The sequence below is a fragment of the Borostomias antarcticus genome (genome assembly GCF_949987555.1).
Source record: "Borostomias antarcticus genome assembly, chromosome: 6".
Taxonomy (NCBI): Eukaryota; Metazoa; Chordata; class Actinopteri; order Stomiiformes; family Stomiidae; genus Borostomias; species Borostomias antarcticus.
Window position 1 is genome coordinate 19,537,797 of NC_140239.1, and position 26,910 is coordinate 19,564,706.

Here is a 26,910-nt window from a genome sequence, read left to right on the forward strand (position 1 = left end):
AGAGAGAGAGAGACCAGCAGGCAGCACATTCCAAGGCTGTTCACCTCCACGCCGTCTGCCAGAGAGGATGAGCAGTTGGCCGGCCGGGCCGGAGCGGAGACGCACCGACAGGGAAACGACAGAATGGGATCAAGGCTGCCTTGGGTTCCTCGCCGTCTGAACCACAAACTCTGGGGAACAGGTATGGAACGGAGAATAGCTGGGCCCTGTGGAACAACACAAACAGGCAAGAAAAGTAACAGAAACGCCAGAGCCCTAAATGGTTCCACACATCAAGAGCTGACTTGTCCTCAACCCTGAAACCCCGCAGGCCAGCTGAGCCCTGGTTCTAGTGGAGCATCAGCCCAGCCCTGGTTCTAGTGGAGCATCAGCCCAGCCATGGTTCTAGTGGGGCATCAGCCCAGCCCTGGTTCTAGTGGAGCATCAGCCCAGCCCTGGTTCTAGTGGAGCATCAGCCCAGCCATGGTTCTAGTGGGGCATCAGCCCAGCCCTGGTTCTAGTGGAGCATCAGCCCAGCCCTGGTTCTAGTGGGGCATCAGCCCAGCCATGGTTCTAGTGGGGCATCAGCCCAGCCATGGTTCTAGTGGGGCATCAGCCCAGCCCTGGTTCTAGTGGGGCATCAGCCCAGCCCTGGTTCTAGTGGGGCATCAGCCCAGCCCTGGTTAGTGGAGCATCATATTCATCATAATATTAATTCATAATACAAAATGAAATGACTGGTATGGCTTCTTATAAAGGCCTACTAAAAAGACCTGTTGCTATGGCTCAGTCTTGAGGGGGGCATATGAACCGCATGAGGGGGCACAGTTATTAACTATTTTGATAATATGATATGCTATTGAAATTGTGCAGCACTGACGCGTCGCATACTAATTATACTGAGCTCTCTCGTTCTCCCTCTGACTGATAGGTTGAACTTGTATTTGTGCAAAATATGCTGATGCCCGGAGAAAACTCCTTTTCAACAATTAGAAAGGTTTTCACATGTTGCGGTAAGATGTAGGCCTATAAGCTGTGATGGCAGCATGGCCTGCACAGCTCAGCTCCACTCCCAACTGAAATCACACTTGCAGTAACTGGTAACGTTGGCGTAACTTCCCTTTTCAGTACTGCGGCTGTCAAATAAAAAACACACCATTGCATAGCATATGGAGGCCAGTGGAGGGGCACTAGCACTTTTGGGGTGGTCCAGGCTTCCTGAGGCTGAATGTCAACTCGTTATACTCTGTTGTGATCTTCAAGATTGGGGGGCCTTCAAGATTTTTCAAAGTATGCCAGGGGTCCAGAGCTCCAAAAAGGCTGAGAACCACTGCTCTACTGTGTGTTCCAGTTCAGACACCCGGTCCATCTCTCATGCTAGGGCCTCTGGTGGTGGTTCTAACAGAACAGAACCACAGATCCAAATGACCTGCTTCTCAACCTGCTCTGACCCACACACACACACAACTCTGCAGAGAGAGAGAGATGGAGAGAAACAGGTGTGTGTGTGTGTGTGTGTGTGTGAGGGAGAAAGCGCGCGCGAGAGAGATTGTAGATCCTTCTACCTTGCCCCCCATATCACAGCAAATAGTCCTCTCCCTCCCCTCCCCAACAGCTCCAGTCAACCTGCATGGCAGTGGAGTGAGGGATGGAGGGTAAATGGTCAAATTAACTGCACTTATATATTGCTTTTATCCAAAGCGCTTTACAATGGCCTCTCATTTACCGATTCCCACACACATTCACACACCAATGGCGGCAGCTGCCATGCAAGGTGCTAGCCTGCTCACTGGGAGTAATTTGGGGTTCAGTGTCTTGCACAATTCCATATGTGGACAGGAGGAGCCGGGAATCGAACCGACGACCCACACTACCTCCTTGAGGCACAGCCTCCCCTGGGATGGAGGGAGGGATGGATGGAGGGAGGGAGGGAGGGAGGGAGGGATGGATGGAGGGATGGTGGATGGATTGGCCCGGCCTCCCCACGTGAACAGGAGCTGTGGAGTAACAGTCCTTATATGGTCATGGTGGAGGCTCCGCCCGGTTGAATGAACACGAGTGGTCTTCTCCTCGCCTAGCTGACTACACCTCTCTCTCCTCACGCCACACACACACACACACACACACACACTTCTCCTGGGCCTCTATGGCAAGCCGTTTTAACATTTACCTGACTATCCAGAATTAACATTACAGATATCAACAACCTTTTTTTGGACTAGTCATAATCACATTTTGACTAGTCTGAATTTTTATTCAAGATATCTATAACGTCATTCTGACTAGTCAAAACTCAAATTTTAGATATCTGCAACGTCATTTCGCCTAGTAGATTCAAACTACTTTTGCCATTGTGTATGGGGTACGTCATTACAGATATCTACAATTCAGTTGCGGATATCCACAATGTGTCCACAATTGTAGATATCTATAACTGAATTATGACTAGGTGTAATTCCAGTTTCAGATATCTACAATTTAACTTAATTTAAGATATCTACAATGTAATTTTAAGATATCTTGAATTATAGGGAATTAAAGATATCTTGAACTGGAATTATGACTAGTCAGAATTAAATTGTAGATATCTGAAACTGGAATTACACCTAGTCATAATTCAGTTATAGTTCAGTTATAGATATCTGCAATTGTGGACACATTGTGGATATCCGCAACTGAATTGTAGATATCTGTAATGACATACCCCATACACATGAATGGCAAAAATAGTATTAGAATCTACTAGGCGAAATGACGTTGCAGATATCTAAAATTTGAGTTTTGACTAGTCAAAACTAGGGATGAGACGGTATGGAATTTTGCATTACGGTACGGTATCTAGTTACATGGTACGGTTTACGGTATTTCACGGTATACGGCATTTCACCTCCCCAACACACATAAAAAAAACAAGTATTTTACTTTGAAGGAATTACAGTGCAACACGTGATGGAAAACACACACTATTGTAATTAAGCTCAGTTTATTAATAGCAAGCTTATATTAAATTACAAAATTAACTGTTGCAAGCAACTTGAAAATGTAAAGTTTCAGCAGCGCATTATTGTGTAATACCATAAATGTAATACAGTAAACACAGGGAATGTCACGGTTCTAATACCGTGGACATTTTATACCGCGGTTCACGGTTTTACGGTATACCGTCTCATCCCTAGTCAAAACATAATATCCTATATCCTGAATATCCGATATCCTGAATTAGAGTTTTGACTAGGCAAAATGATGTTGCAAATATCAGCAACAAATATCCAGTCTACTTAATAAATGTTAAAAGGGCTTTCCATAGGGCCTCTACTGTAACGAACAGATGTGCATGCACACAGACAGCTCATCCAAGCCCATGGATGCACAGCACAGCTACTCCGTCCTCACACACGCACCTGCACCCACACACACACACACACGTTGCTTCAGCCCAACGACCTTCTTCTCTCTCCCTCTCATTCCTTCTCTCCATCACTCCTTTTCCACTCTCTCTCTACAGGGTCTACGCCCCGTCTCTCCTCTCTCCCTCCCTCACTCTGTCTACTCTCTCCCCCGTCAACACCCTTCTCTCTCCATCTCCCTCTCTTTCCTTCTCTCCCCTCCTCTCTCTATCTCGTGTCAACGCCCTCTCTTTGAAATGATGGAGTGATTGTGCCAGTGTACTTCCCCTGATGGACGGACGGTTAGACAGGCACAGCAGGTAGTGGAACCAGGAAGAGAGAAGTTACGCAGAAAATAAACATGTTTTTCAGGAGTGGCAGAGCCAGTGGAATTTTCCAGTGACCCCAGCTAGATACACAAGCATTGCTGTCTCACCTTGCCGGCCAGACTACATGCACACACACACACGCACACACACGCACACACACACACACACACACACACACACACACACACACACCAAGTCTGTCTGACTGACCTGACGCCTGGTATAAAGTCTCTGGACAGAGATCAGAGATCTTCAGATCTGTAGCATTCCGAGTGAACACAGCCACTCGTTGTAGGCAGTCTCCCCCTAGCAGGGAGGGCCTACTTGTAGATGACCGGACGACGAGCGGGAATGTGCATTATTCATGACCATTAGAGAGACCAGGTCAGAACGCTGCATGCTGTCTGGATAATCAGGCCTGGTACAACAGCTCAATCCATTACCGAAACTGCTATTACAGCTTACCTACAAGTCTAGAATGATATTGCTGACCCTTCTTTTACTATACTACTAATAGGCTACTATTAGACATGTGACTACATCCTGCGTACACAGAGAGCATGTGACTACCTTTTACACACAAAGCAGGTGATGTGACTACTGCCTACCTACACAGAGAGCACGTGACTAACCACACAGAGCAGGTGTGTGACTACCTCACAACTACATAGAGACCAGGTGTGTGTGACTACCTCCTAACTACACAGAGACCAGGTGTGTGTGACAACCTCCTAACTACACATAGGAGGTAGTCACACACACCTGCTCTATCTAAACCGAGACCACCTGTGTGTGACTACCTCCTATCTACACAGAGAGCAGGTGTGTGACTACCTCCTATCTACACAGAGAGCAAGTGTGTGACTACATCCTATCTACACAGAGAGCAGGTGTGTGACTACCTCCTATCTACACAGAGAGCAGGTGTGTGTGACAACCTCCTAACTACACATAGGAGGTAGTCACACACACCTGCTCTATCTAAACCGAGACCACCTGTGTGTGACTACCTCCTATCTACACAGAGGGCAGGTGTGTGACTACCTCCTATCTACACAGAGAGCAAGTGTGTGACTACATCCTATCTACACAGAGAGCAGGTGTGTGACTACCTCCTATCTACACAGAGACCAGGTGTGTGTGACAACCTCCTAACTACACATAGGAGGTAGTCACACACACCTGCTCTATCTAAACCGAGACCACCTGTGTGTGACTACCTCCTATCTACACAGAGGGCAGGTGTGTGACTACCTCCTATCTACACAGAGAGCAAGTGTGTGACTACATCCTATCTACACAGAGAGCAGGTGTGTGACTACCTCCTATCTACACAGAGAGCAAGTGTGTGACTACCTCCTATCTACACAGAGAGCAAGTGTGTGACTACATCCTATCTACACAGAGAGCAGGTGTGTGACTACCTCCTATCTACACAGAGAGCAGTTGTATGGAGCAGCATGATGTTGCTAATCTAATGCTGATTGATCTGGAGGCTCTCTGGGGCTCAGTGTCAGATACCGGCTGCTCCTCTTGACCTCTCACCTCTGACCCCATGACAGGTCTCTCGTCTGTCTCCTCATTAATTATGCACACAGTCAAGCTAGCTAGCCTTCTGGGGGCCTGGCCACGCTCCACACACACGCTGACACTACATACACGTTGACACTACTACACACACACACAAAGCTACACCCCACCCTACTCCCAACACCACACCACATCCATCACACCACACGACCACACACACCACACAAGGGTCTAAAGGAGCTCTTTGTTCCTTCGTGGGTGACTGTTGGTGAAAAGGGAAGCTAGGTGTTTGTGTGAAGTAAATGACTACATAATGACAGGGTAGTTTACTGCTATACAGTCTGTCAGAACCCAGCGGTGAAGGAGGAGGATGAGGAGAGGACAACGGCGGCAGCGGACCGGTGGTCTGGACAGAAGGTTTACACAAGCGCACGCAAAATACACTCCAGATCCCCGGGTGCACTCTGCTGCTCAGTGGCACGGAAGAGGAAGATTCTAGAAGGCCCTACGACGCAGAGGCAGCCAGCAGAGCTAACGCTAACCTTCGGTCATCATCCCTTCTACAGGAGAGAGAGAGAGAGAGAGAGAGAGAGAGAGAGAGAGATGCATCCATTCAGACACCTGCTACCTCCAAGGTAGACTTGACTAATCCTCGTCTATACAACCTATTGGACCACAGTGAAAACAGCTACGCATGCACACACAGCGGCCGTACCAGGCTGCGGATGTGACGGCTATGGACGTCCTAGAAGATCCAGGAGTTGACCTGCTAATCAGTCATGGACGTGAACCTGACAGACCTCCAGCAGGAACACCACATCTCCGGCCGCCAGGCTTGGTCATGCCAGGGGAAGCTGTGTGTGTGTGCGTGTGTGTGCATGTGCGTGCGTGCGTGTGCGTTGAGTTGTTGTTCCTGTGGTGCAGACATCTGTTTCAGTGTGTGCTGCTCTTAGCAGACTCTCTCCAAGGTTCAAGCCCCACTGGAGGGTCAATGGACTGGAAGACATATTGTCCCATGAGTAAATTATTGTGTGTATGTGTGTGTGTGTGTGTGTGTGTGTGCACGCGAGCGAGAGAGTTTGCATGTGCATGTGAAAACACAAGGCCAATCCAAGAAGCCCTCAACCCTGGATAGGACATCTAGTCTATGTATGACATGATGCATGGACTTGCGTCATCTCCCTGGGACCAATTCCATTTCCACCTCACCCCAATAAACCAGGGTGTGGGCCAATTCTATTTCAATTCTGTCAAAACAGGATGTGAATTCATGACATAAAACAATTCCAACAGTTTATTAATTTATGGATGTGGAGTGATATGGAATTGACTCAGACTGTCTTCCGAGCTAGACCAGGCATGAATAACTAAGCTAAGCTAGTAGGCAAGTAGCTAGCCTGTGTCAGTCTGTCAGTCTGTGAATGAATGAATGAATGAAATTTATTGTAATGTCCGAGGACCCATCCCTTACGGGATTATAAGACACCATAAACGATAAACAATAATTAACTATATCACATACACTTCTCACGGTTTGTAAGCTATGCAATGTATACCAAACAATAACAGAAAATAGATAAATAAAAATAATGTCTTTCGTCAGAATCCTAAATAAATGCAGCACATATAAGTTATCTTTGTTAGTTTGTCCCAAGTTTTCTCTAAATATTCTGCAAGTGCAAATACCCTATGATCAAACATAGGGTCTGTGTGTCTGTCGGTCTGTGTGTCTGTCGGTCTGTGTGTCTGTCACTCAGTCCAGGGGGCCGGGCACTGTTCTGGCTGCCAGGAGTACAAAGCTCAATGTCAATATCGAGGTCTTGACTCAAAGTCTACTTTCATTACTCCTCCTGATCCTAACTCTGAACTTAACCTGCTGTACTAATTTGTGGTTTGTTATGGCCCCCAATCCAAGGCCTAGCTAATAAGTACACAGATAAGCTACACGCCTTGATTGGGAAACACATTTTGCAGTATTTGAAGAGAAATGCGTCTCTCTCTCTCTCACACACACACACACACACACACACACACACACACACACACACACACACACACACACACACACACACACACACACACCTCACACATCACACACACATCTCACTCACACACAAACACATCTCTCACACACACACACACACACACACACGCACACACACACCTCACACACACACACACACACACACACACACGGTATGCATGTACAAGTATGACTGAGTTTCCTCTCAGTCAGGTAACTATTTCAGTCTTCCCAAGCACTGCTAACCAGAAAAAAAAAAGGAAAAACAACACTTTTTCAAAAAGCTTGCCAAAGAAACAGAGAGAGAGAGAGAGAGAGAGAGAGAGAGAGAAAGAGAAACATTACAGTAATCCATCTACAACCATGCACAAAAACAACCACAGATTGAACTGTCACTAACATTTCTCTTCTATGACTGGATCAGAAAATAACCAAACCAAGCACTAGTTTTAGGGCTAAACTTAGCCTGGTCAGTGGTCGTCCATCCAGCCATCTATCTGCCTGTCTGAGCCTACACTGAGGTCACCACCCCTGTTTCTATTCTAGAGGTCCAGGGTTTCTATTCACGTCACAAGATGTCAGAATCGGACTGCGGTAAACTCCTAGCAATCTGGAGTGTTGTCAACCTGGAACATCCCCACTGAATCTCCCCTAACTGGACTTCTATCTAAAATCACGCTTCAGAAAACATTCCCAGGCTATTGAGGAACTGGAGGTGGGGTGACTCGCTACCGTCACCTGACGTCAAATGAGTGAGAATGTCAGTTAGTTTAGGGTAATACCGATAGTGATACCGATAGGCAGCCGCACAGTTTTAATAGTCTTTATTTATCTGATGCTAAAGTAAATCAGGCCTACTTAGAAATGCAGACTCCCACGCCACACACAGAATGCGGTAGCCACCTGAACACAAAGCATCTGGCTGAGAGCCAGGACCTCCACGACACCAGGCTTTGGTGTAGCAGAGGTGGTTTGGAGCCACGCTTGTGTGAAGAGTAGCCCTGCCTGCCACAGAAAAGCCCAAATATCACCCACAAGATCTCAGTAAATTACTCTTTGGTCGAGCGGTAGACAGATTGGGTTCCCAGGCAAAAGGTTGGTGGTTCGATCCCCACCCGTTACATTGAAAATAAAGCTCAGCTCAACCCACACCACATAAAACATTGATGTGTCCAATCAGACGGCTTGATACAGGACCACCAGCGGAGGGAATGTTTGAAATACCTGGTATCACTACTCAAACAGCCATTCACAAAACACTATAGGCCTAAATAAAGTGGTAGGTCTATGTTAGAGGGGGACTAAATATGCAACACTAATTCCACATCTAGCCACTTTGAGAATCCAAATGGACCTTCATGCCCAGTCCTCCAATCAGGCACACTGATTACTGTGTAATTACAGGACAATCATGAAAACCCCCTGTAATCTGACTGCATTTCAGCCTCTCCAGTAGGAGGTACAGTAGGCCAGGCCCTGGGTAAGGCTGGGCTGAATGTAGGCCTCAACTCATTCAGCTGGCTTGTTACCTGAGGACTAGGAACTCCAGATACAATAGTCGGGAGGAAACAAACATTAAGAAGGTTACCTTTACAGAGTGAGGTGAATTGTAACAGGCTGCGGGCAGCACGGATGACTAGTTTCACACATCCTGTTCTTGCAATATAAATTGCAGCCTACATCAGCGATTGAACTCCCGTCTTGAAACGTGACAACGGAAACAACGCGGGAGTTAACCTGTGATGACTCCATCCATGATGATGTGATATCCACATTCACCACCTCCACTGTCATGCCTGGTGAGAAACACAGGCCTAAAACTGGGGAAGGAGAGCTGTGGCCCCCTCAGGCTGAGAGCAAATGTGAGAGGGGGAGAGAGAGAGAGAGAGAGAGAGAGAGGGAGAGAGAGAGAGAGAGAGAGAGGGAGAGAAAGAGAGAAATAGAGGAGTTCAGTTTGAGGGAGGGTTGGATGAGTTTTGCCCTTATATGGGAAAAGGCCGGGGGGCTGAGGGGCTGTGTGGTGGTGGGGAGGGAGAAGGGGGGGCTCAGGGTTGGGAGGAGGACCTGCCTGGCTTCTCACCACCACAATGGCTGCCTTCTGCTTCCTTTGCCACATCATACACATACACATACACACACTGCCCTCAGTCAGTAGTCACTCAGCTGCGCTCGCACTGTGAACCCTCATTTCACTCAGCCACCTGGGGCTGCGGGGTCCACACACACACACACGCACACACGCACACACGCACACACGCACACACGCACACAGTAGCTAGCTGTACTCACATCTGGGGTGTACAGGAGGAGAGAGATGCAGAGAGAGAGAGAGGGAGGGGGGGGGGGAGACAGGGAGAGAGTGAATGTGTGAGGGAGAAAGGAGCAAAGATGTAGCCTGGCATTGCCAGACCAATTCGCAAATGCAAATGAGTCTGGAAACTCCGGGCACAGACCACAATGCCTCTGGATGCAACTGAATAGACCTACAACCAATCAGAGCAAGGAAACGTGAACTACCATCCATCATATCAAGTGGGTACAGTACAGCCATTGTATAGATATCCGCCCCAGATAAACGGTTGTGATTGGCATGGACAAATCCAGGTTTCTGGAGATCTGTCTGAACGGGAGGGTATCCAGAGCGGTCCGATTGGGTGGAGGGTGAGCTCACGTGATCACGACACCGAGGCTAGGCCAGTAAAGACGTACGACAGAGTGAAACAGAAGGGGGATTGAAACGCAGGTTGTTCGGTTCATCAAAGGGAACGTTTTCAATGTAGATGTGGGGCTGTCCTCTGCTTGCTAAACCAAAGCATACTGTTAAAAGAAAACTTGCAGAGGAGGAGAAGACCAGAGGAAGAAGAGGAGAGGAAGAGGAGGGGGAGAGGAAGAGGAGGAGAGCCGAGGAAGGGCAGGAACGCTGGAGGTAAACACTGCGCTGCTTTAGCCAGGCTGGCAGGGCTGCTGTGTGTGTGTGTTTGTGTGTGTGAGAGAGAGAGGCCTGGTATTCAGCGTGGAGGAGTGGCCCAGCCCTCGCCGAGCTACTACCAGTCATTAGCGCCTTGCGTGGGACTCCAGGCGTAGAATTCCTCCTACATCGCCCCTCCTCGCTGCTCAATAGCACTTCTGTTCTGGGAGCTCTGCATGTCAAAAGAACGGTCGATACAAAGGGGACCATGTCTGTGTGCTTGTGTCTGTGTGTGTGCGCGCGCGTGTGCTTGTGTGTGTGAGAAAGAGTGTGTGTGTATGTGAAAGAAAGAAAAAGACAGTGTGAGAGAGAAAGAGAGAGAAAGAGAGAGAGAGGGCAGCATCCATCTACACTCCAGGCTTTGCCTTTCTGGGTCTGAATCGTGAGGCTCAGCCCTTAGACCTCCTGGTGTATATTGTGATCCCTGGGCAGCCTATATTGTCCCAGTAGTCCCTCAGATCGTGTTTGACCTCCTGACCTGCAGACGCTGACCGGCTGGCTGAGGCGCGGCGCTGTAAGTAGCGCTGTTAGGCTCGCCATCTCCGGCTGGCCCGGCTCCAGACCTGGCTCCCCTCTCACACACGTTACTTCCTCCTCGTTTACTTCCTCCGCGACACGGTCCACATTCCTCCTCACCTTAGTGCTGCAGCTCGCCAGGCCGCATAGCTAGTCTGGCAGGGCTGACGGACAGCGAGGAGCTAGCAGCTCGCTCATTCAAGCTGACCTTTTAGCGAGGGAATAAGGAAGCATTCGTCAAGTGAATCAAAAGGCAACACAAAAACAGGAAGTGTGAATAAAGGTGGAAGAGGGTGAAAACATTCTAAACAACACAAGTAATTATTTGGTTGTGAGAATAGTTACACTAATTGAGACGGTAGTGGTTTCAACACGCCGTACTGTTCAGATCTATGCTGCTGAGTTGTTGCACACTAGATGCGTTATGACACACGCTTTGACAAATAAGGGAACCTTGACCTTGGGGTTGTTTTTTGGGTGCTTCACTCACAGAGGCATGGCTGCTTTCTCCTCTGTCCTGTTGTATATCCCCGGTGCTTTCTCAGACTGGAACCGTGAGCAAAAACACCATCAATCAGCCCGGCTATGCTCTCCCTGCAGCTGCTGAAATCAATGAGCACGCTGCAGAGCTGGGAACAGCCAGCCAGCCAGTCAGTCAGTGAGCCAGCCAGTCAGTCAGTCAGTCAGTCAAGGTTGCAGTTCAGATCATTCCAGCTGGAGAACAAGAAAAACAAGAACTCGAGCTAGCCAGCTTAGCTGTATAGAGCTAGCAAGCTTAGCTGTATAGAGCTAGCGAGCTTAGCTGTATTAGAGCTAGCAAGCTTAGCTGTATTACAGCTAGCATGTTTAGCTGTATTAGAGCTAGCAAGCTTAGCTGTATATAGCTAGCAAGCTTAGCTGTATTAGAGCAAGCAAGCTTAGCGGTATAGAGCTTGAAAGCTTAGCTGTATCAAAGATCCAATTAAGCTGCAGGGTAGGCATAGTATTAGCCACAGAGGTAGCTTGAAGCTAACCCTTCTCCCACAGCAGTAGACTGGCTGGCTAACTGACGGACTGACTGGCGGACTCTGGCTGACTGACTGACTGGCTGACCTTTCTGCAGAAATACCAGAGTAAGTTAACAACTGAACTGTACTCTTGCCAGGTGACATGGAACAGAAGGCCAAGGTTTACGACAAACCCTATTTTCCTCCAAGGCCTGTAAACCGAGCACACAATGTCCGGAGGAGGTTAGATCACGGTAGTGAACAGATCAATAGGAGGGGGTGTAAGTTTACAGTGGCCCCACATCACACCTCAGCTCTGGTTACACCAACACTGGCCATCTGACGCCGTCAAGCTAAAGGCCTACACAGGGGAGCGCTGTCATCCAGTCACTGCACACTAGGCTAGCATAACAGTACAGAATACAGAAAGGTTGGCACCTCTCAGAACACACGAGCGGCATTTGTTTTTTTTTTCCTTTGGATGTCTAGTACTCAATTGAAGCTACCTTGCTATTTAGGGCAGAGCAACCTAGCTGAACCCTTTTCCCTTCAGACTCACACGTGGTATGTTGTTGACTCATATTGACAGGAAACGAGCATGAAAAGTGAAATGTGAACAGGAAGTGGGCACAGAGAGAGAGAAAGCGCGCGCATGAGAGAGAGAGAGAGAAAAGCAGAAGGGAGGGACAATGTGAAAGACACAGCTAGGGACTGAAACGCTGCGTGTGGTTGAATCAGTGCACTTGCTCTGCTTCCCCATTCTGTTCTGCTCTCGCCATCTAGCTAGCATTCTCCACTCCCATATATGGATTTAACAGCACAGCCAAAAAAGTGTGTGTGTGTGTGTCTGTGTGTGTGTGTGCGTGTGCGAGAGCTCTTACATCCATCCATATGCTTTTGAAAATGTATTATGTGGATGACGATGAGCAGGCAGACAGTCAAACCGGGTCGGGCGAAACTGGAGTTATAAGCTGCCAGTTTGATCTACGTAGCGTTTCACTGCACTGCAGCCAGCAACAGTATACAAATAACCTATTTCCTGAGGAAATAAAGCAGTCAGAGGATCATGGAATGCTGGCAGCAACAACACTGACTGAACGCCAAGCCAAATCACTATGGTATGTGGCTCGTAGCAGGCCAGTGTGAAGGAACCACGGAACCACGGTCCCTCAGTCAGCGGAGGAACGATCACCAAACGTGAAAATGACGATGACGTCCCCGAGGAAGAGCATCTCTTGGCTAGCCGGGCAGGCAGGTAGCATGCAGGTGGATTGAAGCAGCTGCCGGTTAGCCTGGCCCCGACGGGGCTGCAGTGACCACGCTAGTCCAGACGGATGCCCGCCGGGCTGATTCAACAAGGCACCATAGTGGCCGGCCGCGCTCAAATCCACTGGCTGATGGCCTATAGCTGATAAGATGCCTGTGAGGGTCTAACCATCTCACTGCTGCAGGCAACTTCAGTAAATCCAAGGGTGTTAGGTCTACTCAGTTCAACGATAGAGGATTTAAGATATCTATAGAAACAGATGGGATGATAAGACAAAGTAGCCCATCTTTGCAAACAAACAGCCAAGTCAGGTAAAACCAGGCCATAGCATTGGTATTTAGACCTACACAATAGACAGTGCTTTTCCAGAAACCTGGATGGAGTTTTTCATAAGGCACGATGCCCTACATTCACACACATTCCTTTCACTGTAAGACATGGCACTGAAGAAATGCAGCAACATGATCCCTTGCATTCCTAACGAAACAAAACAGACGGGCGCACACACACACTTTAAACTCTCTCATTCACACACACACACACACACACACACACACACACACACACACACACTCTAACTCCCTCACACACTCACACAGGTTCCGCTCTCAGCACTGTTGAGTAGTGCAGCTGTCACTGTATGTCCAAGACAACAGGCACAATGGATCAGCAGAGCAGACAATAAATCAGGGAGTCCTCCAGTGGAACGAGGAGTAGGTGGAGAGGCTCAGACCAACTACACCCTTCTTCCCGACTACTGACTTGTTTGTGTGTCCGTCAGAGACTTGGGCCAGAGTTGGATTAGCGCAGCGTTAAGAGACTGACTCGTGAGTCTAGAGTTGGATCCAGTACTCAGAGGAAATATCTTCTGAGGACTTTCCCAGGGGACGAGAAACACAGGCTTCCATTGGCAGTGCATGTCGAGAGAGAGAGAGAGAGAGAGAGAGGAGCAGCTGTTGTGGTCTGAAACTTGCTGGCAGGGGCGATTCTGACTGAGGCCATTAACGCAAGTGAAACTATAGACTCTCTCTTTGCCGGTTTGGCAAGTTGGGAAGCCACAGTTACAGTGATGCAGAGTCAGACAACTAACTACTCAGTCTATCTTGAGGGCTGGGTGACATTTCATGACTTCATGGGGGCGGGGGGCAATCAATGCACAGGCTAACTGGTGCCACTAGTGGTGGTGTACACCTAGCCACCATACAGAATGGGAGACTATTAGTCCAAGTCTATAGCTACTAACGTTAGCTAAGTAGGACCAAACATTTTACTTCTACTAAATGGCACAGGTAGCACTGGCAAATCAGACTAGACTATTGCTCTTCCACTGGCTACTTGGCCACCTAGCTAGCTCTCACTGCAGCTAGCAAGCGCCATTCACAGCCTGTCAAATCATACTATCCCCTAAACGCTAGCGAGCTAGCTAAAATTCTTTACAACTATTTGGGAGTTTGGAGAGTTCATTCGGTGGTTAGCCTAGCTACTTCACAGCACCAATGTCGTTTTGGATTGAGATCAAATATGTAGCCAAACGATAAACAGATCTGATTAGCTAGCTAACACGAGTGAGTACCCATTGACATCGTTTACTTAACCCATCCCATCCCGCGGTACCCAAGGTAGCCCCTGCCCTTCCAATCTATTCCCGCCGAGCGCCCGCCCGAGACGAATCAGGTCCGCTCTACAGTGGTTTACAAAAACGAACTAACCCGCTCGACAAGCTAGCTAGCAAGAGCGCACACTTCCTGCGGTGAGTCCTCCATGTGAACTCGCTTGACACAGACAGATTTTAAGTGAGTAACGTTAGAGGGCCAACGGAAACCAATTTCACACACTTATATAAAGTTAAAAAAAAAAAGTACAAAGTTGACCAATTCGTTGTGCTTACCCGTCCGTTTTTCCAAATCGTAGTTGAATGGGAGATCCGACGTTTCGCCGCTCCGATAGCGCCACTTTCACCACCCACTTCAGTCAGCGGTCGCTACAACAACAACGCTCTTTTCTCCGCCGGTCTACTCCTCCCTCCAGCGCCGCACAAAGCACAGTGAAATCTGGCCTCCAACCCCGCCCAATCACGACTGTAATTGGTTAGCATGGTCCATGGTGTAGAATTGTAATACATAAATAAATAAATAAATAATAATAATAATAACAACAATATAATAATAATAATAATATTTACACTTGTTGATTGACACTGGAAAAGTATTTTTTTTTTCATTAAAAAAGTTTGTCTAGGCTGAACATAGGAACACTGATCAAAATGGGTCCGTTTTGACATGACATGGTCTGGAATCCATTGCATGGCGGAGAACTTCCTTTGGGCAAGTCGGACTGTAGAGTAGATTGATTAATGCGCACAGAGGCATGTTGGAACACACTTTATGTGGAGCTTGGCCCCAGAGGCGTGACAAGAAAGGTTGCCATGCAGCTGGCTTCTTTGAGAACACGACCATTGTGAACAGCTTTCGAGGTATGCAGTGCCAAGGGCAGGGCTTTACACTTATGTTAGACAGCTTGTCTTTGGTTTATAATTCATGCAAACTAATGAGGTGTGTTGGTGCTTTTAAGTTGATTTCTATTAGGCCCTACATAGATAAATCAGGATCTGCTGTCACTGGGACATATTGTGCTGTATGCCACCTCATATGATAGCCTACTATAGTCAAGCTACTGTAGCCTATGCATAGATGTGAAAGTGTAGGCTATCCAAAGTGAGACCCTGTGCTGATGAAAGGTACAGTGTTGATGAAGGCAAAGTCGTGTAATTGTTTTCTTTATAGTCGTGACTTTGGTTCAGATCAAGTAGCCTAGGCTACTTTGGAATTGGAAGAATAAGAACTGTTCCACCAGATGGCAGCAACTCACTACATAGGCTACTTGTAAGGGACGTTGTGCGACCCACCTACGTATCATGTAGTCAGTCTCAGTCCGAACTGTACTTGGACTGCTGTGCCCACACTCCATAGAACTTCGCATTAGATAGACATTAGAGAATAAGGCTGCAGATTAAGAAAATTCTTGTTATTGTTGTCCACGTGTCAGTAATTGAAGATAATGATTATTTAATGATAGACAGACCCTAAAATGTATTTAATCGTCTATTTGTCTATTTTTGTTTTGTTTTGCAGTTGACAGGCTGGAAGAACAATGATCTTATCACATCACTACCACCTCCGGACTTCTCCAGAACATCTGTTTTTAAACAGGTGGGTAACAGCAAGTGCATTGGGGTGTTAGCAGGACAGGCTCCACAGGGTACCCATGATTATATCTGAGTCAAGTAGTGCTGTTAATTAGCTTCTAAACAGCAGTTCTGGCTGCCCACCCAGAACCAACCACAGGTGGTAGTGCATCAAAATACCACAGACAATTGGCTCAGAAACAGCTGGGCATTTCCATAACCAGTAGGGAAGCAGGGGAGCCGAGGGCTGCTATTGGCTCCTAAGATAACCAGTCAGGAAGCAGGGGAGCCGAGGGCTGCTATTGGCTCCTAAGATAACCAGTCAGGAAGCGGGGGAGGCGAGGGCTGCTATTGATGCGGTGGACGCTCCAGCCATTTGTGTGTGTGTGTTTCAGCATTATCACCTACATTGTGTGATGTGTATCGTATGTGTCTCACTGTGTGATGAACAAAGATGTTTGTTTGTTGTTGCTTTATTGGCTCCTAAGATAACCAGTCAAGAAGCAGGGGAGTCGAGGGCTGCTGGCTCCTAAGGAGTGCTAAAGGTTTCAGAGCAATCATTCTTGGAATTCTAAACTTCTAAACACAAATACCAGAACACACCACGTCAGTGGGTCATCAGGGTCAACTCCATCATTGGAGGCAGTAGAACAGCACAGCAGTCCCCTCTTCGTTAGACTGCATGTCTTAGTGGGCTGATGAGAGAAAGTGTAAGCTCAAAGTGATTCGACGATTTGAATGAGTTGAAGTTTCGATTTCATCATGTCAGAATTTCAGTGCTTGCAGGATACAAGTGAGTCATACAAACTGTATGCAGTGATTTGAATGTTAGCTGAGCCATATGATGAAAAACCTTACTTGAATTCACAGCACAGGTGTCTCCGATCTTGGAACAACTTCTGCAATGCCACAGGACGAAGATGACAGTTTGATAAACAGGCAGAATGTCCGAGCCCCCAAAAATGGCCAGTTAGCCGGGCCTTGAAGAAGAAGGCTTTATTTGTCATACGACTTGATACACCAACAGACCCGTGCAATGGGCGACATGAACACACACAAACACATGCAGATGAAATGAAATGTAATGATCTCTGCGCTTAACCCATCCCTTTGTCCTTCCCCAAGGGCATCTGTGAGCAGACACGGGCGCCCGGGGACCAATCCAAGTGCTTGAGTGAGTTAACAATCTGTTCTTCGTGTTGGATTCTTTATGGAAACTCTTGCGAGTACAGGGAGAACATGCAAACTCTGCACAGAAAGGCCTGGGACTTTTTTTCTGTGAGGCGACAGTGCTAACTGTGTCACTGTGCCACAGATCAGGATTTGGGGTTTAGTATCTTGCTCAAGGACACTGCCGGGAGCTGGGATCAAACCAGGAACCTTCCGGTGCCCAGCCGACCACTTTACCTCCTGAGCTACATGCTGCCCCCTCCCAAGCTGTGTGCCGCACCTGTGGTCCACTCTTTCTCTGATTCAGATTCAGATCTACACTCTTTTCTGTCTTGCTAGGCTACCGTGCTAATTCGCACAGATCGACAAGGAGGCTGTCTCACCAAATCTGTATGATGTAGTAGGTTACATAGCAAGTATATACATTACTATGAGTCCACGGGCATTTGAAAATAACATCTATTAAAATGTTGTGTGAAAGGACACCCAGTTTCTACTTGTATGTCATTGAACCTGTCAAACATTATCAGAATAACTGGCTTGTGTTTCTGCTGTGCTCTCCACCAGCAGCCCTGGCTACTCTGTTCCCTGACAGTAGACAGCCATCTTGGATCTGGCTGGCAGTTCAAAGCCCACTTTAGGGTGTCTCTGTCCATTTGATTGAATTACTATTGTCATAGTCTCCCTCTGCAGCTTGCTCTGTCACTAGCCAGACTACTCTTACTTACTGAAGAAAACCTCAGACTGACTTGATCTGGTTTGCTGCTGCTCTTTCTTTCCACCTCTCTCTCTCTCCCTCTCTCCAGTCCTCTCTATGCATTATATAACCTCTCTCTCTTTCTCACTCTCTTTCTCTCTCACTCTCACACTCTCTTTCTCCACCTCTCTGTCACACACTCTCCCTTTCTCACTCTATTTCAAGTCAAGTAGTCAAATCAAATAATCAGTTCTCTCTCACTCACACTTTGTCTCTCACTCTCTTTCTCTCTCTCTTTTCTCTCTCTCAATCTCAATCTCTTTTTATGTCCAGGTCGTTGAGCGGGCCCACAGTGGAATGAATTGCCCATCTGGGTGGAAATGCTGCAGGATAACGGCCCTTTGCCTCATCTGAATAATTTGAATACTATCTGCATCCAAATCCTTACATTATTCATTTAGTGTTGTTCATTATGGAATATGGAGTGATCTTTTATTTTTATAACACTCTTATTATCAACTCTTATCTATTTTGAGGTGAACTACAAAGAAATTATTATTGACTTATTGACCACGTTTATATATTAGTGTCTGATATGCTTTCTGTATAATAATATTTAATAATTACTGGACCCTGGAGGGTCATTTATTCTCCACACGGCAATTACACACAGCAAACGCATGAGTGGGGGATGACACACAAAACACACACACACACACGCATTGCCTGGGGAGTCAAACAAGCTGGTGAGGACGGCCAGCTCTGTTGTGTGGCAACAACTGGACAGCCTGGAGACTGTGGTGGAGAGGAGGATGAGGGACAAACTGAAGTCCATTCTGGACAACCCCTCCCATCCCCTCTATGACGAGCTGTGGCAGATAGGGAGTACCTTCAGCCACAGGCTCATCCCACCCAGGTACAATACGGAGCAGTTTAGGCCTTCCTTTGTGCCAGTGGCCATCAGACTCTATAACAGTGAGTCTGAGTGTTGTGGAGGTATGCATGTCTAGTCTAATCAATTTCTCTATCTGTGACTGAGGGGAGAATCTGCAGACAGTAGCAGATCGAAACCACTGGGTTGTTTTGATCATTGTTATGTTTTTCCCTCCCCTCTGGTTGTGGTGGTTTGGTGCCATGTTCTTATGCAATCAGAGCCATACTGAGCGAGGGAGGAGGCTGGGCCGAGGCCAGGATGCTACTGTTGTCAGTGCAGGCCTTCCTCAGGGATGTCGGTCTGCTCTGTGGCTGCAGGCTGGCACCGCGCAGCATGGCTGCTGCCTCACTGCGCCTCTCCCATACAGCTCTCCTGTCTTCTGCTGCTACACAGACAGACCTGTGGCCAACGATGTTATCAGACCTGTATTGTGGGTTCGGTGGTGACTATCGCGATCAAACAATACCTCACTCTAGAACGACGGTTACATATTGTGACTCTAGTTCTATGAGTAAGCTCCTGTTGGCTTGAGAAACCTAGCCAGCTACATTTAACTGAAGAAAAAACCTGTGTCCAACTAGGACCGGTGCACAACTGTATAAGCAGGCTTCGCCTGCACATTTGCTCCTAGAAAATTTCAGCGAGCAGATTGTGGGTTCAGCAAAGTCTGCGCCCTGTGGGGCTTTGCTCCACTCATAGAGCTAGAGTTACAATACGTAACTGTCACTCTATTTCGTGGAGCTCTTCCCTGTTGGCATAAGTAGAGCTACATGACTAACCCAAGCATTGGCCCTTACCTGCCGCCCTCAGCTCATCCCAGCTGAGAGCAAGGAAAGGCACGTGAAGGGAGAGCCGGACCAGAAGCAGTTACACCATAACATAACCCATCCAAACCTCTCCCAAAGGACAGGAACAGACCACCACTCATCAAATGGTCCCGCCCTGGATCATCATGTCTAATGCTGACTCCCTCCGGCAGCTGTGCCCAGCACAGACTGTCAGCGCTCTCAAATCACTGACCCGTTTGCCCGATGACAAAGCGAGGAGCAACGCGGCCTTGATAGAGAGTCACTTGAGGGAAACCTGCTCCATTGGTTCAAATGGCGCTCCATATAGCGCGTTGAGAACCAAAAGCGGTGCCGTAGCTTTGCGCACACCAGTCAGAAAACGCTTCACCAGGGGATGTCCAGTTTTGGTGAACTCCTGATGACACGCGGAAATGGCGCATGCATACACTTTTATAGTAGATGTCGCTAGACCATCCTCATGATCTACCAGGTGTTGGAGAAATTCCAAAATCATCTCGACCGAGCAGGACTCGGCAGTGATATCCTTCTCTCCACACCAGCGTGTAAAAGCGGCCCACTTGCCAGAGTAAACTGTAGCAATGGATGCCACCCGCACTCTCTGAATAGTATTGATCACCTCCAGAGAGAGTCCTCTACCAGACAATCTCCGCCGCTCAAGAGCCAGACCACCAGTGGCCGCCCCAGAACCAGAGGCACGCAAATCGAGCCCTCCACCTGGGACAGAGCGCATTCGGCCACTGAGGGATGAGCCACAGGTCCACAGATGTCATGGCCATCACCTCCGCATTCCAGCTCACCCAGTGCCGGTCCAGCACTATCAGAATCACTGATAGACCCTCCGACCATACTCTGGCTGGAAACGGTAGGATTAATCCCACTGGTGGGAAGGCATACAGCAGCACCTTCGGCCAGAGGGCATGCCCGAACGCGTCCACCTCTAATGGAGGCCGTTCCCGCTGATTCAGAAACACTTTGTGTTCTCTCTGGAAGTGAACAGATCCACCTCGGCCATCCCGAACCGAGTCCAAAGTTGAGCCACAATCAGAGGATGTAGGCCCCACTCGCCCGGCTGAGGTCTGCCCCGGGACATCAAGTCTGCCCCCACATTCAGGCGGCCGGCTATGTGCCGCGCTGTCAGAGACCAGAGGTTGACATGAGCCCATCGCCATAGCTCCACCGCCAAGCGGTGAAGCACCGGCGACCAGACCCTTCCCTGCCGGTTGATGTGAGCCACTGTGGTCTGGTTGTCCCACCACAACAGCACTCCGTGCCCCCTTACCAGATGGGCGAAGTGGCGCAACACCAGTGACACCGTCTCTAGTTCCAGGAGGTTGATGTGGCGCCGTTCCCCGGCGGCCCACAAACCACCGACGGCCTGGGACAGACATGGACCACCCCAGCCGTCTAAAGACACATCCGTGAAAACCGCGACGTGAGCCGACACCCTGCCTATTAGAACGCTGTGCACTGTTACGTGCCGGTCTCTCCAATAGCTGAGGTCTGCTTCCAACGACGTCGGCACTAGCACAAGGCGCCATCTCACAGGATCTAGGCAGAGTGCTTAAAAGCCAGAAGAGGTGACGGAGACAGAACCAGCAGGTCGTCCAGGTACGCGAGGATCCTGATGCCCTGCCGACGCAGTGGTCTCAACGCCGTCTCGACACAGATGGAGAAGGTCCTGGGGGCGAGTGCATATCCAAACAGGAATCTGGTATATTCGTACGCCACTCCCTGGAAGGCAAAACGCAGATGCATCCAATGCCAAGGATTTATCGGCAGGTGGAAGTAAGCATCTTTTCTGTCTATGCTGGTGCAAATGTTACTGGAAAGGAAAGCTTCCAGTCTCAGCACCAGCAGCGGAGAAACTCCAGTGTCCTGGTCCAAGGCGGGCCGTTCTTGAAAGGGACATGAAAAATCCCCATAGGAATTTTTCATGCCTCCCCTCTGTGGAAGGGTGAATGGCATTCCTGCTGAAAGCTAAGCATGAGCTAGACGACTCATGCATTTCATGAGATAGAGTGCGAACACCGTCATACACAACAGGCCTACTGTTTAATGAAGGCTGAGTGTCAATGTTAAAAGCACACGAGGAGCCTCGCCTCGCTCGCTCATGAACATAGCTAGACGAGGCCTGTCAAAACAGCAGGGAAAGGCTCCACCACTCGATTCGAATCAGTGACCGCTGCCGGACAGGTAAATGCTATGTTAGGTCCCGCCGGCGGCTGTAACAAGGGTTGTGACAAATTCCAACAAGGCGGTAATGACACAGCTGACCTGGTAGAACACATACCAGCCTGAAAGGTGAGACTGTCGGGTGTCACGTCTGCTAATATAGCAGGGTAAGAAACCACGGCTAGAACCTGAGGGCATGACAAGTTCAAACAAGGCAGCTGCGGTCCAGTGGCTCTTGTTGAACACAGATTTTCTGCTTCAACGGTGAGACTGGCGGTGGTCACGTCTGCTGATACCAAAATAGCAATTATCTCTATTTTTATTGTCGCCTACCCCGGAAACATTCCTACCACCACTCTTAAAAGAGCGCGGTGGGCATGGCAAAGGACAGTCATGCACCTCTGCGTCAGTAGATGCGTCTTTTTCTACTCCAAGCCTGCGCCGACTGGCCTGGGCACACTGGACCCGCTGGGGAGGGAGAGGTGGTGGTGGGAACGCCGTGCCTTCAGCCCCAAAGGCTGGTGGGGGAGCCGGGTGACAGGTCGCAGCGGGCGAGACCCCACAGCAGGTTGTTTGTGCTTGTTCCGCTGTCGTTGCTTGCTCACGGTCGGGACAGCAGCGGCTGAAGAACAAGGATGCGCCAACACACTGTGTCCCACCGGTAGCACCGAGGTGACAAGTGAGGAGGAGCCGGTCTTGCTCCTGGCTGCGACATTGCTCCAGAATGTTAGACACAGCCGACCCAAACAACCCCGTTTTGCTCACCGGTGAATTGAGGAGGACGCCTTTGTTCTCCTCTCATAGACCGGTCAGCGATAGCCACAGATGACGCTGCTGGGCGACAGAGGTGGCCATCACTCCACCCAGGCAGGAGGCGAAGATTCTCACAAGCTGGGCGACGGCTCCTGCGGCTTCGGACATCTCCGCTTCCAAGGAAGAAGGTGCCTGCTCCTTGGCCAGCTGGCTGATGTAGATGGCTAGCATGGCTATGGAGGAGGTGGCAGCGACAGCCTGCGCTACCAGCACATTCTGTAGCTCTTCCTCACGAAGTACAGAGTGGTCTTGTCCTTGGGGTCGGGCAACAATAGTTTTCTGGCCGAACCCCAGGCGGAGGAGCCGGGCACGAGGACAGCAGCGATGTCAGCTTCCAGCGGTGGAGAGCCAGACATCATCACATTATTCCAGCTTTCCACTCTCGTAGCTCTCGTGGCCCCATCCCGCTTCCACAAAGGTCTCCAGATCAGATATCGCCGGGAGGAGATGAGGTGCAGGCTTGGAGGCAGCCCCGTCACATCTGCAGCCTCTGGGAGGGGAACATTAAGATGATGCAGGGCTCTCTCCAGCAGCGTCAATAGGTCGCGGTCGAAGGACCCAGGCCTGGGCCCCCTGGAGGAAGAACCACTTGCATCCGGGGCTTCTGAGGCTGAGTCTTCGTCGGCCTCAGAACCATTGTCTTCTTCATCAGACAGCAGGAGGAACAGCATCGGCGCCGGCTATTGTAGGTGCCAATGTCATCACCCCCGTCTGAGCCACCCTCCATGGGTACAGGATCTTTGTTCACTGGCAGCAGCGGCAGACAGACACAAGTGCACCTGGTGAAGCTTCTCCATAGGCTTGAGACGAGCGCAGGCCTGGCAGTCGGGAGACAGAACCAGACCCGCCTTGGCGTGCTGCGGCCCCATGCTGCGGAAGCAGAGTGCATGTCCCACGTCACTGTTGAGGGCGCCGCAACCGCAGAATCTCCCAGACTCTGGCCGGGGAGTCCCAAGGGATGCCGCCGGCTTCACGATGAGTCTCTATGTTGTCATCTTCTTACTTCTCACTTCTCAGACTTCTTGTGAGCTGAAAGTTTCTAGGAGCAGATGTGCAGGCGAAGCCCGCTTATACAGTGGTGCACCAGACCTAGTTGGACACAGGTGCGTGTATGTTTTTTTTTCTTCAGTTAAATGTAGCTGGCTAGGTTTCTCAAGCCAATGGGTGCTTGCCCTGTGGGGCGGAACTCAACAAAATAGAACACCGTGTTCTCACGCATGACAGAGGTGTTGAGCTGAAGGCTTCATGAATAACGAAAGGCGTCAGCAGGGGATGATTGCTGTGTTCACTAGTGTTTAAAGGGCAATGCTCGTTTTTGATAACCTGGACCTTATTTACGACATATTATAAGAAGTTTGACTCACCGAGATCCCTTTTGTGTAGTTCGGAGGCCTGTAGAAGAAATTTAAAATCCAGCGCAAGCCAGTATATCCATGTAATGACGGTGGACGGGGCAACGAGAATGCAGTTTCGAGAGCGCAGACTGGCTATTCTCCGGCTCACATTCTCTGCGCTACGATCGTTGTTGGTGCCGAGAATATTGTCGTCGTCATTCGTCAGCAACAATCCGATCGTAGCGCAGAGAATGTGAGCCGGAGAATAGCTAGTCTGCGCGCTGGCCTGTGCGCATGCGTGCTGGAGCAAGTGGGGAAAGGCGTGTAAAGATCATATTACAGAGGCTAAAGACCCCGTATTTGAAAACCACTACAATGCCTTGCGTTGAGGAATCTCAACTGTCGATTCATCCAATCTGATTGATGAAAACAACCGTTTAGCGGCCGAAAATAGATTTTGAGAAACTGCATTCTCGTTGCCCCGTCCACCGTCATTACATGGATATACTGGCTCGCGCTGGATTTTAAATTTCTTCTACAGGCCTCCGAACTACACCAAAGTGATCTCGGTGAGTCAAACTTCTTATAATATGTCGTAAATAAGATCCAGGTTGTCAAAAACGAGCATTGCCCTTTAATGCAGTTAGATCTAGAATTATAGGGGACTCCGCCCAGTATTGGCTGTTACTGTAACCTAATCATTGACACTGTCTATTTTTAGACTTTCATCTATGTTTGGGAATCACTGGGAGAGAGAAGGAGGGGATATGGAAGGTGGGTGAGGGTATGGGGCGGGAGACTGGGAGAGAAGGAAATAGAGAAAGAAAGAGAGATAAGAGAGAAGGAAAGAAAGGGACAGAGAGAGAGAGAGAGAGAGAGAGAGAGAGGAGTAGAGTAGATAGGAGGGACAGAGATTTGACAGAGACTAACGCATTGCTGAAGGCGTGAAGGTGTTTAAATCTATGCATTTTCTTAAACAATTACAGCCAGAACACCACTGTTAGAATGATGTTAAAAAAAGCCCTTAAGGATGTAGGAATGGAATGCATAAGCAGCTTTGATCATAGGTTCAGCTCAGCTTCACCCCTCTCTCTCTCTCTCTTTTTCTCTCTCTCTTTTTCTCTCTCTCTCTCTCTCTCTCATTGTTCCCTGTGGGTTGGTGAGAGGCTCTCCAGATCCATTCTTCTCTTAGTTTTAGGGGTGAATCAGACCCAGTGGGGATCCACTCCCAGAGAAGCCATGCAGACCCTGCTTTGCTCAATCTCAAGCGTGAAATTGCAAAAACAAGTTGAGAATTACACCCTTTTCCAGTCAGTATCAAGGATGCAAAACACAGATTATGTTTGGTAGGAATACTAAATTCTTACCAGAGGTTGCATCAGTGCACAGAAGCACCTGGTTGACAACAACTTGTGTCTGTTTTAACATGAGTCTATCAAGATGATATTAAATGTATTAATTTCCTGTGCTCATGGCATATTTCCACCTACTGTGTCTCTTCAAAATACAGGGACCTCATTATAACCAGAAGATGAGAGTGCTATGGCACATGCGGATTCTCCCTTCTAATAAATAATAAATGTAGGCTGTTTTTTGTAGCTAAAAATATACTGCACATGAAAGTTGTCTGTCTTGTCTCCAGATGAGTGAGGCTGCATTATATAAGTTTGATAAATGAAACATCTCCACGGTATTCCACCCGGAGTTTCAGTTGCATAACTATGAAGACAACCGAGTGAGCAGGGCCTCCGGGCCCCCACTTTCACTGTGGTGATTTTTAGTTTGCTATTCTTCACTTTGCCTTCAGCACTAGATTCTGCTCTTAGTCACTTCTTTAGAAAGGAGATGCACTTGTGAGCTCTGGCGAGTAGTAGGCTAGTACACAGACGTTTCCTACGTTAAATGCAATTATTGCAAGTCACTTTGGATAAAAGCGACAGCTAAATGACTGTAATATAATGTAAATGTAATGTTAAAACAAATGTCTCTCTTCGTGGAGATCTACATTGATACGGCATGCCTGCTCAACGCAGCTCTGTTACGTACGTCTAGGTAAGCCGACAATCCGACTGCCATTTTGTTTTCTCCCCCGGCGTTCTGAGGACTGGTGATTAGCTCTGTGTTATTTGGTTATTTTCTCATTATCTGGCTCAGACAGTCATACGTGATTAGAAAACGAATATGAATGTGACTTCTTGGGTGAATGAGAATCCTGGAGAGTGGAGCTATAGGGGTGAGGATCCTTCCTTGAGTGAAGGAATAATGATTTGGTGATTGTGTGAACCGAATTGCATTCAACTAACAAAAGGTTTTTGGTCAAAACCTGGTACACTGTGCAAGATTCAGCCCGGACTGACCGAAGGTGTATTCTGAACATATACGATACCATGTAGTCACAGCTTTCTCCCTCTCATAGAAGCATATTAATGCTGTAGCAGCACTTAGTACCTCCACAATATCTGTTTCAATGATTTACTTTTCTGCTAATGATCTCAGTGTGAAGGTAAGCACACACACTCTGGCTGTACGGCAGATTATTTACAGTATGCCTCTAATTCGCAGGGGAAATGGACTGGAACTGTGCATCTCTCCTCGGTGTCTACCCTGCTATCTCCCCTAGTGCCGGGGTGATAAATCTGAGAGGGTACCCCCGGATCTATCAGGCTCGTTTCAATCGAGCCACGCTTGATTGGCCAAGGACAGGAACGCCGTACATGATACAGGCAGTAAAACTCCCTAGCCACACCCACCCATCTTTATGGAAATAAACCTAGTGCAGAACAGAGCAGGAGTTTAGACTGATGTCCTGTCCC

At 48.6% G+C, this 26,910-nt stretch overlaps 1 protein-coding gene across 2 annotated transcripts in view; it reads right to left on the minus strand.

The window, feature by feature from the left end:
- fam49a (family with sequence similarity 49 member A) overlaps window positions 1-14,914 on the minus strand; it is a 28,174-nt gene extending 13,260 nt beyond the window's left edge. Inside the window, exon 1 of one of the 2 annotated variants that reach the window (XM_084439826.1) lies at window positions 14,873-14,914. The gene's annotated coding sequence lies outside the window, so the exon portion shown is untranslated. The remainder of the gene's footprint in view (window positions 1-14,872) is intronic. The other variant, XM_084439828.1, reaches the window with a different exon arrangement.
- Window positions 14,915-26,910: the final 11,996 nt, after the last annotated feature.